The sequence below is a fragment of the Loxodonta africana genome, chromosome 16, assembly GCF_030014295.1.
Source record: "Loxodonta africana isolate mLoxAfr1 chromosome 16, mLoxAfr1.hap2, whole genome shotgun sequence".
Lineage (NCBI taxonomy): Eukaryota > Metazoa > Chordata > Mammalia > Proboscidea > Elephantidae > Loxodonta > Loxodonta africana.
Window position 1 is genome coordinate 10,592,481 of NC_087357.1, and position 15,796 is coordinate 10,608,276.

The following is a 15,796-nucleotide window of genomic DNA, read 5'->3' on the forward strand; positions in this document are numbered from 1 at the left end:
AATCAGAGGGGAGTCATATAAATGTGGTGTGGACAGGACCAGCTACATAACTTGCAGGCCCAGTGCAAAATGATCACCACCCATCTGTCAGTTTGTCATACTAGGGTGGTTTGCGTGATGTTAACATGTTGGAGGTTATGTCATTGTTATTTCAAATATCAGCAGGGTCACACGGGGTAGATAGGTTTCAGTGGAGCTTCTAAACTAAGACAGACTAAGAAGAAAGACTTGGCAATCTACATCTGAAAACTACCCAATGAAAATCCCGTGGATAACAACACGATATTGTCTGATATAGTGCTGGAAGATGAGCCCCCTAGGTTGGAAGGCACGTGAAGTACACAGTGGCTGTGACAATGGACTTGAGCATAACAACTGTGATGGTTAAAGTTGTGTGTTAACTTGGCTGGGCCATGATTCTCAGTGGTTCGGCAGTTATATAATGATGTAACTTGACAGTTATATAAAGTCGTAGTCATCTTCCATGATGCGATCTGATGTGATCGGCCAATCAGTTGTAACGGGTGTTTCCTCAGGGGAGTGGTCTGCATCTAATGTATATATGAACCTTACGGCAAAGCTGCCTCACTTGCTCCGGATCCTGTAACCAGTTCATCATCATCTGACCTCTGGTGCTTGGAACTTGAGCCAGCAGCCAGCCATCTTACCCGCCGATCTTGGTTTCATCAGCTCCTGCAGCTATGTGAGTCAGAAGAAGCCTCCAGCCTGATGCCAACCCACAGACTTGGGACTTGCCAGTCTCTACAACAATTTCCTTGAGATAAATCTCTCACTCTCGTCTTTCTTTCTCTGTATAGATAGATAGGTATATCTATCCATATATATGCTTCACGGGTTTTGCCTCTCTAAGATGCCAACGATTGTGAAGATGGTGCAGGGCTGGGCACTATTTCACTCTGTTGTACATGGGCTCACCATGGTTTGATGCTGACGACAACTCACAGCTAACAACAGCAACAACAGTGCAAAATGAAAATGCAGGGTCCCTTGCTAAAAAATTAAGAATTTCAAGATGGCAACCATGAGCATTAAACTAAGTACAGGGCCCCACTAAGTGTAAGGGCTTTTAAGCTGTGAAACTGGCCCTGGGTGTGGGCTTTATGGCATCTGCTAGAAGTACCTCCTGTGTGCACGTCCCATGGTAAAGGCTTTACACCACCAGCTGCAGTTGAGTTGATTCTGATTCGTGACCACCCCATGTGTATCGGGGTAGAACTGTGCCCCATAGGGTTTTCAGTGGCTGAACGTTTTCAGAAGTAGATTGCCAGGCCTTTCCTCTGAGACATTTTGGGTGAACTCAAACCTCCAACCCTTTAGGTTAGCAGCTGAGCGTGTCAACCATTTATACCACCCAGGGACTCCTTAAGCATGCAATAAATGGTAGTTGTTTTTATTATGCCTTATAGTGATAACATTAAATATCTCTCCTCAGCAGGAAAACGTACACTACTTCCCAACCGGGGAGTCCCTAAGCATTAAATCTACAACAGCTAGCCGAGAACTACTTTTAGTCTAACTGGACAGCTCTCAATTCAGGTGAGAAGGAGTTTAGCCAAATCCTAAGCGCTTAATAAGCACTTTGTTATGATTTTCCTGGTTATCATCTCCGGTATCAGAGCACTGCAAATTTCTTGTTTGGCTGATACTTAACCTGCACTCACCTTCCTCTGCCTTACCCGATGGAACTCTGCCCAAGTGCCTCAGACATGTGGGTTTTTTTTTCACTCAATAAACCATTTATGTAAGATTTGAAAGTGATTTGTCAGATCACTGGGCTTACATTTTATGACTTTATGAATTATGATTTCCACAGGTCCCAGAGGCTCATCTGTGTTCCAGGCCCCCTGATACTTAAATTACTGGCTCTAAGCTGGGCCCACCCGCAAGTTCCAAAAAAAGGTCAGGAGAAAGGCTCCACGCCTGCTCAGACAGGCCAGCAGACTCTGCGGCAGCCAAATGCCAGTGTGAGCCTCAGTTGGAATCTGGATTAAAAACGAAAATCTATAAAAGTCATTTTTGTACCATTGGGAATTTTTTAAATGTTCTGGGTATTAGCTGTTATCGTTGTTATTAGGTGCCAGTAAGTCGGTTCCGACTCACAGCAACCCCATGTACAACAGAATGAAACACTGCCGCGTCCTGTGTCACCCTCGCAATCATTGCTACGTTTGGGCCCATTGTTGCAGCCACTATGTCAGTTTATCTCATTGAGGGTCTTCCTCTTTCTCACTGACCCTCTACTTTATCAAGCATGATGTTCCTTCTCCAGGGCCTTGTCCCTCCTGATAACATGTCCAAAGGACATGAGACGAAGTCTCACCATCCTCACTTCTAAGGAACTTTCTTGCTGTACTTCTTCCAAGACAGATTTGTTTGTTCTTCTGGCAGTCCATGGTATAGTCAATATTCTTTACCAACACCATAATTCATTTGCTGCTGTCTTTCTGTTTGTTCGAGTTGTAGGGTTAATGTTTTGATATTGGCCCTTTCTTCTTCTTGGTTGTATGCATCTATTGCTATAAATTGACCTCTGAGCACTACTTTTGCTGTGTCCCAAAGGCTCTGTAGAATGTGTTTTCATTCTCATTTGATTCTGTGAATTCCTTTATTCCATCCTTAATTTCTTCCATAACTCAGTAGTTTTTGAGTAAGATGTTATTCAGTTTCCATGTGTTTGATTTTTTTTCCTTGCTTTTTCTGCTACTCATTTCTACTCTTATGGCTTTATTGTCAGAAAAGATGCTTTGTAGTATTTCAGTGCTTTGGATTCTGGTAAGTCTTGCTTTATGACCTAATATGTGGTCTATTCTGAAAAATGTTCCAGGTATGTTTGAAAAGAAAGTACACTTGGCTGCTGTTGGGTGGAGTGTTCTGTATATGTCCATGAGGTCAATTTGATTGATTGTGGCATTTAGATCTTCCATGTCTTTATTGAGCTTCTTTCTGGATGTTCTGTCCTTCACTGAAAGTGGTGTGTTGAAATCTCCTACTATTATCATGGAGCTGTTTGTTTCTCTTTTCAGTGCTGTTAGAGTTTGTTTCAAGTATTTGGAGCCCTGTCCTTGGGTGTGTAAATATTTATTACGGTTATATCCTCCTGGGCCAATACCATAATTCAAAGGGGTCAATTCTTCTTCGGTTTTCCATATTCATTGTCCAGCTTTCACATGCATATGAGGCAATTGAAAATACCATGGCTTGGGTCAGACACACCTTAGACCTCAAGGTGATATCTTTGCTTTTGAACACTTTAAAGAGATACTTTGCAGCAGATTTGCCCAGTGCAATACTTTGATTTCTTGACTGCTGCTTCCATGGGCATTGATTGTGGACCCAAGTAAAATGAAATCCTTGACAACTTCAATCTTTTCTCCATTTATCATGATGTTGCTTATTGGGCCATTTGTGAGGATTTTTGTTTTCTTTATGTTGAGGTGTAATCCATTCTGAAGGCTGTGGTCTTTGATCTTCATCAGTAAATGTTTCAAGTCCTCTTCACTTTCAACAAGCAAGGTTGTGTCATCTGCGTGTCACACGTTGTTAATGAGTCTTCCTCCAATTCTGCTGCCCTGTTCTTCTTCATATAATCCAGCTTCTCGGATTATTTGCTCAGCATACAGATTGAATAAGTATGGTGACAAGATCCAACCCTGATGCATACCCTTCTTGACTTTAAACCACAAGGTATCCCCTGGTTGTTTTCAAAAGACAGCCTCTTAGTCTTTGTATAGCTTCCACGTGAGCACAGTTAAGTGTTCTGGAATTCCCATTCTTCTCAATGTTATCTAGAATTTTTTATGATCCGTAGTATTAGCTAGTGCTTCTGAAACTAGCTGCGGTAAAAGCCTGGTTTTTGTTTTGTTCTGTGTTCTAGAGTGTGTCTCAGATTGTTATTTTAATAAAATGCAATAAAAGTTAATTTCTAGGAAAATAAAAAATATGAAAAGGCAGGCCCAAACCATCCATTATTTTATTTGTTTGTTTGTTTATCAAGTCTAAAATTGCTCCATCAAATTGATGAGAAAGTTTCTAAAAGCTTGCTCTGGATTTCTATATTTAGCTTGCTGCAGACCTGTAACACATAGTCTGCAGGTGTGTCCCAGTACGCTGGCCCCAGTTGAATAGCACTGAATTAACAATGCGGATATTAAGAAGTATTGTTCATTTTCCTAGGTGCGAGGAGATGCTATTGTTTTGTAACAGAAGGTCTTTCTTCTTAGGAGATACAAGCTGAAGTATTCAAAGGTAAAACCTCAAATGGTTCCTGAGAAAGAACAAACGTGACAAAATGTCAACAAGTGTCTCAGATAGATGGCGGGCCTGTGGGTGTTCATTGAACTAGTAGATCAACTTTTCCGTAGATCTGAAAAATCTTACAACGAAAAGTTGGGGTGGAAGGAGAAAAACTAGTGACCGAAGCTTCATTTCTTTTTTCACTTTTTTTATTGTGGTAAAATACATAGGCCATAGAATCTGCCACTTTAACTGCTTTTAAGTGTACACTTGAGTGGCATTATTTACATTTCCTTCAGGCACAAATCAAATGTGTGGGCAAGAGTTCAGAGACAGGAGGGCCAGGTGGCCAGGTGCACTCAGCTGTCCACACCCCGGCAGGGTTAGGCAGCAGGACAACAGAGTCAGGAAGAGCCAGGACGGCCTGCTGACCAGCTGGCTGGGAAGATTTGGCAAGTGATCCAATGGCAAGGCCTCAGGGACCTCATCTGTAAGATGAAAGGGCAGCCCTCACTGATGTGAAAGAATGATGCTTTCCTGGGACAGGTAAGTGTGCCATGAATGGTGGGTATCAGTAAGCATGACATCAACTGCCCTGGCCAACTGACCTGGCCAACTTGCACCTATCTGTAGATTTTCAGGGAGAAGCATGCGTGAATGATCTGTTTAAAGCACAGAGTTCCCTGGGGAGGAGAGACTTTGTCAGAACATTTTGCAGGTGATTGAACTCCAGGCCACATCAGTAGCTTTAGACCAGAAACAAATTCTAGTTGGAGCTGGATAATATCCTCTGACAATGGTGCTCCTTTCTCCTGCATGTACCAGTTCTGAGTGAGGCTGGCCACTCCCAGCAGTGACCCACCATGGGCCCCACCATGGGCTGAGTCACGTCGGTGGCCTGTATGACTCTGGTGTTAGTCACAGTGGCTAACACGTTGGAAGGTCTGCATGTCATGGGCCTGCCCTGGTGCAGGAAAATTAACATTCCAAGGGCAGGGCTCAACACTGGACATGTGAGGAAGGGCCCTGTGCTTGGTTTGAGGCTCTGATGTCGCCATCTTCAAGTTCTTCATAACTTTGTACAAGGGCCTCAAGTTTCCATTCTGCATTGTTGTTGCTGCTGGGTGCCTCACGAAGGGCCAGGGAATTCTTTAGGCTGCTGTTGGCGTCAGGTTGGCTTCACGGGCCATGAACTAAAGGATTCTAGGCCTTCCCACTCTGTCCCACTGTGCAAGGACTGGGCTTATACTACCTCATATTTAAATTAGTTTCTCAAGGCAATTGAAGGTCCATGAACTTGGACAGTTTGAGAACCTCCCTCAAGTCTAGATTTGCCACTTGGGAGCTGAGAGATAAAGCAAGATAATTAATCTGTACCAGTTACATAATTTGCAAGGTCCTAGAAGCCCCCCAGTGGCACAATGGTTAAGTGTTCTGCTGCTAACTGAAAGGTTGGCAGTTTGAACCCACCCAGTGGCTCCACGGGAGAAAGACTCAGTGATCTGCTCCCATAAAGATTACAGCCTAGCAAACCCTATGGGGCAGTTCTACTCTGTCACATGGACTCGCTAGGAGTTAAAAATCGACTTGATGGCACTGAGCCACTACAAGAGAAGTGCAAAAGGAAAACACAAAGCCCTTGTTCAAAGCTATTAAGAATTTCAAAATGGTGACAGCAGAGCATTAAACCAAGCGTGGGGCCCTTCTGAGCACGAGGCCCTGAGGGACTGATGGGTTGCTCGCCTGTGAAGCTGGTCCCTGCACCTAATCTCTCTGGGTGCCTCCCTTTTCTTACAGATATCTGCAGGCTCTTAATCCCTACCTCACAATATTGTGAGGATTAAATGAGCTAATATTTGGACTAGTGCTGTTTCTCCATGACAGACTGTCTTTAGAGATAGCAACTAGTTGGAGTTAATCTTTGCACCAAGGGTCCAGGCCGGACCAGGCACAGAGCAAGCTTTCCTCGAATGTTTGTTGTGGTAGCTGCTCAATATGCTTGTTTATTTCCTCCGTATGTTACACTGCAGATTTATTGGTGTCTCTAGATCGGCGTGTTGGTTTTTGTTTTCCTAGGACCGGAGTCACTGTTTTTCAGAGGATTCAGGTAGTGTGTGTATGTGTGTGTTTGTGTGTGTTTAACTAAAAAATAGAAGTGACAAGCTTAAACTCAAATGCCAATTAAGTCCTGAAACTGAGAGCATCGAGTGCTCCGGCCTATACCCCTTACTGGATACGGCACAGGCACAGGATTTTTAATGCAATGTTGAAAAGGGCCACAGCATCTCTAAAGACAACACGCACTCAGTGATCAGAATAATTTTGAATCGCACTGTGATTATATGATAGCTACTACGAGCACAGTTGTTCTACAAAACATTGCGGTGAAATTCCCACCTCCATTCAGGATGACTGAGAGCTTCAGGTAATTGTGGCTCTGAGGTGAGCTGAGCCCTGAATGACAGAGACAGGTGAATGGCAATCCAGTTAAGTCCAACTTCCAATAACTCTCACTGCACAGACCCTTGAAATACTCAAGTGCACACAACTGGTGGTGCATTTTACTGCACTTAACAGTTACAATAAATGGACCTCTGTTATCTCGGGCCACTATCTTCTTTCTGTAACCGTTGGTTCCTGCAAAATGAAACAGGAGAGATAAGGAAAGAAGAAATAAGAACCTTGGTTAGAGGTCTTTGAATATTGCGGTGGACCTATCCACCCATCCCGACAGGCCCTGGGTTCCAAGGCATCAAAGCCTCCCCTAGGGAGGTGCAAAGCAGGGAAGGAATTATGTCGAAACCTGTGCCTTGCAAACGCGACGACTTACAAACGTGACGCCTGGAAACACGGCTGTGGATCTCCTTATTTCATCACATTTTGAAAAACTTTTTATTTTGAATTTTCAGAGAAGTAATTCAAATAGTGGAAAGAACTCCCATATATCCATCACCCAAATACACCCATTTTAAAAATATTTTTTCACTTTTGCTTTTTCGTTCTCCATTTACATGCGTATTATTATTTTCTGTGAGCTATTTCAGAGCGGAAACCCTGGTGGCGTAGTGGTTAAGTGCATCGGCTGCTAACCGAGAGGTCAACAGTTCAAAACTACCAGGCGCTGTTTGCAAACCCTATGGGGCAGTTCTACTCTGTCCTATAGGGTCACTATGAGTCGGAATTGACTCGACAGCAATGGGTTTTTTTTTTTAATTTGAGAGTAGTTTGCATGCATCATTGCCCTTTACCCAGCTACTCTTTTAAATTGTAAAAGCAATAAAATAAAGATTACAAACTGAAAAGGTCAACCCAAACACTACCATCCCAATGCTAATATATTTAACTTGAAATGGCTTCATTTTCTTTGTCCATTTGCATATATGGCTTTTGTACAGCTTGGATCTCTTGAAACATATGCACTGATTCGCTCATTCATTCGAGAAATGTTTAGCAAGCACCCCCTTAGGCCGGGACCCCACAACCTAGATCCAGCCATCACACAGCTTCATGGTTGCCATCGAGCACAGTTTTTGCTCCCCTTGTGCTATTCCTCCTTTCAAGAATGTCCCTGGCTCTAAGGCAGGGAGCCTGATGTGGTTGGGTTTTTTGGTGTGTATATTTATTAATAATTTCCCATCAGCTTCCAAAAAGTATTTTAACCTTAAAGTTAATCAAAAACTCAAAAAGGAATTCAGACACTAGGTCCAACGGTTTCTCAGTCCTGTTTTTTCAACTCCAGGAAGTGATCCTCGTGTCCTCTGTCTAGCATCACAGAGTGAGAAGATTTTGTTGAGCTTTACTTTCTGTAATTTGTATTATCGGAACCAGTGGCATCATGTTTTCCAATTATAAAATTATACAAAAACGTCTAGTACGCCCGCTGAAACAACGCAAACCACCACTCTCCCACAAGCACGTTCGGAATCACTTTTCATAGAGGAAGGTGATACTTCCTGGACCATGACCACACGCGGTGATGGTTCCTGAGCAGTAAATGTGGCCCTGAGCTTCCTGACAGCCAAGGCAACAAGGGACCATGGTGGTTTACACAGTTCTCCTTATCTGTCAAAAGCAAACACATTAGTTATTCAAGGGAGAGGAGCTTTGTTTTCTTGCAGGGTAGGCAGGCCTAGGTGAGAGCAATGCCCATGGCTTGAGGGAGAATCTGGAGGGGTCCCAGGGGGAGGGATTGTGAGGGTGGGTCAGGATGATGGAGAAAGCAGCATCCCAGAGGATCATCTGTACCAGGCCTGGTCAGCAGGGGATGGCTGGGCCCCCAGGAAAATGGCCCTGCCTGTCAGTGTTGGGAGAACAGGCATCAGTGTAACCTGCAGCTCTGGGCTCCACCAAGCCAGATGCCCAACTGGGTTATCAAGATTGGCCCCCCATCTCAGAACCTTGAAGAAATGCTCCCATCCGAATTCTGAATTCCCATACCCAGAAAGGAGATGGGAGCACCAGCAGTTTGAACTGCATGTACCCAGGTAACCCAGAAGAAACAGAATCAAACCCGAAGAGAAAATGGTCTCTGATTTGCCTGATCAAGTGGGATGATCAAGCAAATGTCTTTAGTTCTTCACAATGAAGAAGAAAACCTAGTCTGAATGTTTGAGCATGGTGTGAACATTTTAAACCCCTCCTCACCTCCAGCAGTTGGTTATGAGATCAATTGAAAAAAATGTAATATTCTGTTTAATTGGATTTTTTAAAATTCAGATAATCAAGAAAAAGTGATTATGGAAATTTTCATGAGGAAAAAAGTGTTAGATGCAACCTTTGTGAACTCTTTTTATTGTTTCTTCCTCCTCAGCATGAGTTATACGTGGAACTCTTATTATTCCCAGTCACCGAAAACGTACTTTCTGCTTTCCTATTAGCACAGCTTTTTGTTGTTGTTCCGAAATGGATCCCAGATCCTTAAAATCCTCCAGGCCATGCCTGTCTTTGTCTTTTTATTATTTAAACTGGTCTCTGACAACACATTTAAGTCTTGGGCTTTCCTTTTTTACTCTTTAAAGATTATATTGAAATCCCATCATTAAACAAGGGGAAAAAAAAAACCTTTCAAATAACAAGACGCTAAACATATATTTCAAAATTAATATTGTCTTTTCTAACCCCATGCTAATAGGGAAGATTATGGGTATGGAAAGAGAAGTCCTTCTTGAATGGTGGGGCACCCAAATCAGGCACCTCTCCACTTGCCAGCAGTGTGGATGTGGGAATATCTCTCTAAGTCTTGAACCTCAGTTTCCCGTATCTGTAAAATGGGGATAATACTAGTGTCATTGTCAAGGGGGTGCTCTAAGGATTAAAGATACATGTCAAGTGTTCACCGCAGCATCCAACATCATAATAAGCCATTGACAACCATCTGTGCTAGTATTTGTTGCTGCTCTTGTTTTTAGGACTCCTGCGTTTTCACTGGCTAATTCTTTTCAGAAGTAGACTGCCAGGTCCTTCTTCCTAGTCTTAGTCTGGAAGCTCAGCTGAAACCTCTCCTCCACGGGTGACCCTGCTGGTATCTGAATACCAGTGGCATAGCTTCCAGCACCTCAGCAACACGCAAGCCCCCACAGTACAACAAACTGACAGACACAAACAAAACTGACAGACACAATGCCTTTGAATTGTGGTGTTGGTGAAGAATATTGAATATACCACGGACTGCCAAAAGAACGAACAAATCTGTCTTGGAACAAGTACAACCAGAATGCTCCTCAGAAGCAAGGATGGCAAGACTGCGTCTTACATACTTTGGACGTGTTGTCAGGAGGGATCAGTCCCTGGAGAAGGACATCATGCTTGGCAGAGTACGGGGTCAGTGGAAAAGAGGAAGACCCTCAACGAGGTCGATTGACACAGTGGCTGCAACAACGAGTTCAAGCATAACGATTGTGAGGATGGCGCAGGACCAGGCAGTGTTTCGTTCTGTTGCGCATAGGGTCGCTATGATTCGGAACCGACTCGATGGCACCTAACAACAACAACTTTTCTGTGTCTGCCCAAATTCATGTTTGGACACCAGAAATCTAACCTGACCAATTAAATAGAATTAAATGGGAAGAGATGATGGAGAACCCTGAAGAATCAGTGTCTGAGTACTATATTCTATAAACATAACATACAGATAAAATAAAGACATTTATTCTGTACGTTAACTGAAATGCTGTATTTCAAGACAAAATATTTTCCCATTTATCTTAGTGTTTTTTTCTTAGTGAAAAGTATCTTTGATACGGCAATAAATATGAAACTTATAAGAGGTTTAGAAGACAAAATCTACTTTGCAATGTCTATTTTAAAAAACAGAATTGGAGTCTGATAAAATTCATGTGTTGGGAGCCAATGGGCTCAGTATTTTTCCATGCAGGGTGTCAAGTTGAAGTGAGAAAGAAGTTTCAGCTCCGAGGAAACCTTTTCAGTGTTCTCAAATCAAAGAACATAGTACTTTGTAAGTTAGGTCAAATTCACGGAATGCATGAAAGTTAAACAAGTGATATGAAAAACCAGCTGACTTTGTGGTTTCTTGATGAGAACACACAGCCATTCAGAACCAAAGATCACCTGCGAAATAAGGAAGTAGAAAATCCTTATTCGTAGTTACTTTTTTTTTTTTTTTATAGTTTATGCCTAAGACACAGGAGCCCATATGGCCCATAGCCCAACACAGGAGCCCTGGTGACGCAGTGTTTAAAGTGCTCAGCCGCTAACCAACCAAAAGGTCGGCGGTTGGAACCCACCAGCCGTTTGTTCCCCAAGGGAGAAAGATGTGGCAGTCTGCTTGCATAGAGATTTACAGCCTTGGAAACCGTGTGGGGCAGTTGTACTTTGTCCTACAAGGTCACTATGAGTCGGCACGACTTAACCGCAGTGGGTTTTTTTTTTTTTGGTTAGTAGCCCAGCAGCCTGGGGGTGGGCGGGGTCCGTTTATAAACAAGAACTGTTTTAGCTGCCATGACCTTGAGGCAAAACTGGCTGGAGAGAGGAGAGCTGTGAAGACGTTTGTGTGGGATTCGGGATCGCCAGAAGATGGAGACATCCTGGAGGCCACGTCTGAGTTTTTTTTGTTTTGTTTTTCCCACTGATGATGAGTCCAGGAGGAAGGCCTGGCATGGCGCGTGGAAGAAATGTGCTTAAGCTACCGTAATAACTGAATTCCCGTAGGTGCCAAACGCCCCGTCCCGCGCTGCCATCTCATCCAGTAGGTGTTCGATCACGATTATAAAGCTTGTTTAGTGAAAAAGTAATCATCAGAAGCCCCGGCCCCCACGTTGCCCTGACACACATGCCAAATCTGGGTGCGTTTTGACGAACACTCCAGGAGCGCCGCTCCCAGCGCGGGTGCGTTTGTTTGTTAATATTAATAAAGACTCTCTGAGATGCAGGCAGGTAGGAGCGCAGTGGGTCGGAGGGCCTCTCCTCCTGCCCAGGCCCTGGCTTTAAGTTTCCTGCGCTCCGCTGGGTGTGGGCGCCCTGGGAACCGAGGAGGCCACACCAAGCGCCTCGTTTCAGGAATGGTCATCCCCGAGACCTCAGAGGCCTGACCGCAGACCACTCCCCAAGCCTTTCTTTTTTACATCTCAATCCAGTTCTTAATATCTCAATGTGGTCTTCAGACAAATAGAGCCTGCTGGCTCGGTTCAGCCCACACAGGGGCTCTTGAAGGCCGCACAAACCTCGGGGAACCGAGGTGGGGGGGGGGCTGGGGCGCAAGGAGACGGGCCCCCACACGGCAACCGCCCGCTCCCTGCGGGAAAGACGCTTGGACTCCGCGGGTCCTGGTCGCGGAATTGAGTCCAGGTGCGGTCGGGCCGAACGGCTGCTGGGCCCAGTGCCCACGCTCCAGACCTCGGGCGCCGGGGGCGGCAGCAAGGAGCGCAGGCTCTGTGGGGGTTAGGGCCTCGCGCCACCGCGGAGCCCCGAATCTCGAGCCCCTGGGCCGCAGGGCGCCTCACCTACGACGGCCGCAACTCCGACCCAAGGCGAGGCGTAAAAATAGCCCGGCCAATCCCCGCAGCGGGAAGGAACGTTTTTTTTTTTTTTTTCTGGGTGTAAAAATGTTTTGCTTCGTGTAAGGACACTACAGCGACAAGTTCCACCACATCAGGCCACCTCCCCGCGCCCACGACCGCTGCCACCTCCCGGGAGAGGCGGGCACGGGCTCCGGATCCGGATTCGGGGAGCGCAAGTGCCCCCTGTGGCCGGCCCGCGCTTGACCCCGGGGGCCCGGGAATGCAGAAACGGCCGCGCGGGCCGGGAGGAAGTTAGAGCAGCGGGGCCGCGTAGGGGGCAGGTCGCTCGGCGGGCAGGGCCTGAGCCGGGAGGCCGGGCCACCCCGGGGCGCCGCGCCCTTGCTCGCCGGGCGCGCGTCTCCCCACGTGGCCGGCCGCCCGGAGCCCCACGTGGAAGCCGAAGAGGACGGGGTTGCGCCGGGATCTCCGCCCGGGCCACCGGGACCCCAACGCCTCCTGAGCCTGGCAGGCGGGGCCGCGACAGGCCGGCCAGGGCGGGCCGGGGAGTGTCGCCGCACGGCTACTCGCGTCCGCCGCGCCCGTGTGCACTTTAGCGGAGCCACTAATACCCCGAGAGAGCCGATTTGTAGCGCGCACTGGCTGCAGGGGGCGAGGCCGGCCCATGTGGGGTGGTGTCATTGGTTTGCAAGGAGAGACCCCGCCTTTGCCCAGAAAAAAAAAAAAAAAAAAAAAGAGGAGCGCGGAGCGACGGCGACCCTCACCTCCCCTCCCGCCTCGCTTTGCGCAGCGGCGGCCCGAGGCGCTGCCGGCCCGCTCCTTCCCCTTTCCTTTTCTCTCCGGTTCTCCTCCTTCCCCCGAGGAGAAAACAAATAAAGCAGAGCAAATAGCCGGGAGGTGCCGGCGTCCCGGACGGGCCTCCCCCGCTCAAGTTGGAAGAGCATCCTCCGGGGGTGAGCTCGGCGCGGCCCGGGACCCCCCGCGCCGCCCCCTCCCCGCAGGCGGCCGGGCGGGCCGAGGTGGGAGCGGGTGGGCGGAGGCAGTGGTGGGGTGGGTGGGGAAGTAGGAAGAGGCTCGGCGGCGAGGGGCGGAGGAGGAAGGGGAGGGGAGGGAGGATGGGGAGGGCGGGCGGAGGAGGAGGGGCGGGAGCTGGAGAGATTAAGTTTTTGTGTGTGTGTCCCTGTGTGCGTGTGTCATTTTAAGGTGGCTCGGGAGCGGCCGAGGAGCGAGGGAGCCAGCCGGGAGCCATGCCGCGCTGAAGGGGGGGCAGAACCACCGCCGCCACCGCCACCGCCGCCGGGTGGGGTGGGAGGGCGGGAGCCGCCGCCGCGCCGCCTCCCGGGTGGGCGCCCTTCGCCTGGACGCCAGCGGCCCGGGACGAGGTACGGGGGCCCCGGGGGAGGGCTGGGCTCCGCTGCCCCCACCTCACCTGCGCCCGGGGCTGGGGGCGCCGCGCCCGCGCCTCACTGCGCCACTCGGGGAGGAGGAGGGCGAAGGACGCGGGGCTGGCAGCCGAGGACATCTTTGGTCGGCGCCCCCGGCCCCTGGCCCCCTCGACGCTGGGGGAGGGCGCCGGTCCGGCGCGGGGGGGGTCCCTGTCGGCTGCCGCCGCCGCCGATCGTGCCCGTGGCTGCCTTTTGCGCGAGGATTTTTGTTGTTGTGATGAGAGTTGATGAATGCGAAGTAGGCGGTCACCTTCCTTCCCATCAGGATTGGCAAAAAAAAAAAAAAAAGCCACCCCAGCGCCGCGGCGTCCGGAGGACAGCGGCGGCGGCGTCTCGGCGATGGTTTCCTAGGCGCTGCAGCTCCTGCTCACCGAGCCCGGTGGGTGCGCGCGCGGGGGCCGCCGGCGACCCGGGCCGAGGGTGCAGCGCGCCGCGGGGACAATACGGCCGGATCCCCGGGGACGGGAGTCCGAGCGCCCGGGTGTTGCGGCCTGGATCGTGTGGGGTGGGGGGTCTGCGGGCAGTCGGGGCGCGCGCGGCTCGGGGCCCCGGGGGCGCGGCCCCTGCCGGCGTGGGAGCCCGCGCGGCGCCGCCGGAGCGCAAGTGAGGGACGGAGAAGAAGGCGAAGTGGAGCCCTTTTGTTTTGCCGGCCCCGCATTGTTGGCTGCTCCAGGCGGCCGGGCCACATCTGCCGCTGCCGCCGCCGCGGTGCCGGGCTCGGCCCGCCAAAGTCGCGGCCGGTGGGCGGCCGGGGCGGGCCGGGCGCGGGCGGGGGCGCCGGGCATTTCCTCTGCCGGCCGCGCTCCCGCGGGCACACTTCCTCCTCGCCCGCCGCCGCCGCAGTCGCGAGCCCAGCCCGCCCGCACCCCGCCCGGGCCGCACTTTTCGGGTGGGGCGAACAAAAAGGAAAAAGTTTAGGAGGAGGGGCTGGCGAGGGCGCGCCTCGGGCGGCGGGGACCCGGCGCGGCACGGGCACAGCCGGGCCGCCGCCACCTCCTCCTCGGTGGCTCAGGACGGACCGTGCGGCCGAGGAAGAGCCTTTCTTTCTCTCCCTCGCGCTCTCTCCGCGCTGGGTGAGTCGGCGAGAGGCGCGCGGGAGCTGGGCGCGGCGGGCCTCTCTCCAGTGGGCGGCCCGCGGCGTGGCCAGGCGCCCGCAGCTCACGCCGCGCCCTCGCCTCGGAGGCCGCGGGCCCAGGAGCTCTGCGCGGCCACCGCCGGCCGTGCCAGACACACACGCGCATAGACTCCCCCAGTGGCTTGCTTTCTGCGCGGAGAGGATGGTCGCGGACACGGAGTGTGCGTGCGTGCGCCAGTGCATGTGGTTATTACCGCGGAGTACTTTCTCCGGAGGCAGCCGGAGCAGCAGTTGGCTCCAGGGATCCCCCACGTTTAGTATTTTGCAGCGGAGGGGAGGGATTTCTTTTCAAAATCCCTGCTTGCTCTGCGGGCTCGCAGTGCAGGCTGCTGGCCGAGGCCTACGTCGTCGTGCCGGGCCCCCGGGCCCTAACCGTGGTAAACAGACATTTCTGGATTTTTCCCCCTTTTTTTCTTTCAAGATTGGAGATCGGGTTAAGTTCTTCAGAGAGTCAAATGTGAGTGGCTTGAAGAATAGACAAGAGAATTCTATAAATATGTTTTGGGAATTTAAAATGCTAAGTGCCTTATTTGCAATTCTGTCGGATATTCTGGAGACTGGTATATTTTTATCTGACATGGATAATTTTGAAGGGACGTGTATTTTGGAAAAGTTTACAAAGTGATTCTTCTGGCTTCTTAACTTCGGCGAAATTATCAGACTCGTACTATTCTTTGTAAGGAGAAGGCACCCATGCCTACTAGATATTTGGAGTCAAAAACAGTTTTAAAAATTACCTGGGTAATTTTTGGTATCTAAGACTGATGTTTAAAAATTACCTTGGTAGAGTTTGGTATCTAAGACTGATGTTATTCCTCTGGGATTCTCAAAGTGGAGCTAGTCAGGTTTCATGTAGTTCTGAGAACTGCACTGTTCTGAAATCTTTTTAAAATAAATCTCTGATGTTTTGAGACTTTGGAGGATCGTGTTCGATTGTACGCCACTTGATTTCAAAGAGCGCTTCTTAGAGCGATAATAAAGTAATATTC

General features: G+C 49.4%; 1 protein-coding gene across 2 annotated transcripts in view; it reads left to right on the top strand.

Annotated features, from left to right (window-relative positions):
• The first annotated feature begins 13,493 nt into the window (after positions 1–13,493).
• The window catches only part of CTBP2 (C-terminal binding protein 2), a 161,671-nt gene continuing 159,368 nt past the window's right edge, over positions 13,494–15,796 (top strand). The window contains exon 1 of one of the 2 annotated variants that reach the window (XM_064269199.1): positions 13,494–13,609. The gene's annotated coding sequence lies outside the window, so the exon portion shown is untranslated. Of the gene's footprint in view, positions 13,610–13,780; positions 14,052–15,796 lie in introns of those variants that run through there. The other variant, XM_064269200.1, reaches the window with a different exon arrangement.